The following is a 1,267-nucleotide window of genomic DNA, read 5'->3' as shown; positions in this document are numbered from 1 at the left end:
AGAAGCGTGTAATCGAACAATCTAGCTAGCGTGAAAAAGAGAGCGCTGGAGGGTGTGGTATTTACAAAAGCGTGTAATCGGACAATCTAGCGTGAAAAAGAGAGCGTTGGAGGGAGGGTGCAGGTTTGGCGCAGTTGGCAGTGAGCGTTTCATTCTATACGTAGGCTTACAGTGGGTGGTTGCCTAATGTGAAGGGTTGAATATTGTCCCCTATGTTAAAATAGGCATCCTTAAGTGGACTGCATATTTTTCGAATATTTGGAATCAGAGGGAGAGGGACATGGGAGTGGTCAATTTTTTGACCACGCGGATATTCCCGAATATTTGGGGAATTTATAATCAACTTAAGCTCAAAGTGTTAAAATAATCCAAGTAATGAAGAGCTTGCACAGATGAACGGATGAACGGATGTGTGGAGATTGTCATCCTATTGATTTTGCATTGGAGACAGAGTTCAAGTGAGTGGTTGAGAGGTTTCCCTGTGGAGTTGTGTGCGGTTCAGCGTTGTCCAGAAGAGGGCATAAGGGTGAGCTTATGAGCTCAGAGCTAGAGCTATAAGATCGATGGTGTGCAGAGTTGTGAGCTTTGTGGTGTGAGGAGCCAAAGGGGGGCTTGGTAGTTGTGAAGGGCAAGTATAGTATGTCATGTTATTGACGCTGTTAGAGAGTATTGTTTCCAGTGGAGTGTCCGCTGAAGAGAATTGTGCTACGCGTGATGCATACTGCCCAAAGAGTGATCTAGTGGAGTAGGATTCTCTGCAACCTAGTGTCTGCTGATAAAGATTGTGACACATGTGTGGTGTAGATCCTGTGGAGTGTTCGCAGATAAGAGTGTCTACAACCGAGTGTCCGCTAATGAAGATTGTGATGCATGTGTGGTGTAGATCCTATGGAGTGTTGGCAAATAAGAGTGCTTACAACCAAGTATCCGCTGATGAAAATTGTGTCTAACATGACGCCTGTGTGGTGTAGATCCAGTGGAGTGTTGGCAGATAGGAGCGTCTGCAACCAAGTGTCTGCTGAAGAAGGGTGTGTCGACTGTGACGTCTGTGTGGCACAAAGAGTATCTAGTGGAGTGTTCACAGATATGAGTGTCTGCAACCGAGTGTCCGTTGATGAAAACCGTGACATTTGTGTGGCGTAGATTGCAGAGAATATCTAGTGGAGTGTTGGCAGATAGGAATGTCTGCAACACTGTGTCCACTGAAGAGAGTTGTGTTGTGTGAAATCAACAACAAAAATGAAAGCCCCCTTATCAAGTTTTTTTT

The sequence above is a fragment of the Pinus tabuliformis genome, chromosome 2_2 (genome assembly GCF_031772625.1).
Source record: "Pinus tabuliformis cultivar Carrire ecotype Pingquan chromosome 2_2, CPIR1, whole genome shotgun sequence".
Taxonomy (NCBI): Eukaryota; Viridiplantae; Streptophyta; class Pinopsida; order Pinales; family Pinaceae; genus Pinus; species Pinus tabuliformis.
The sequence above is the reverse complement of the archived record's forward strand: the minus strand, read 5'-3'. Positions refer to the sequence as shown.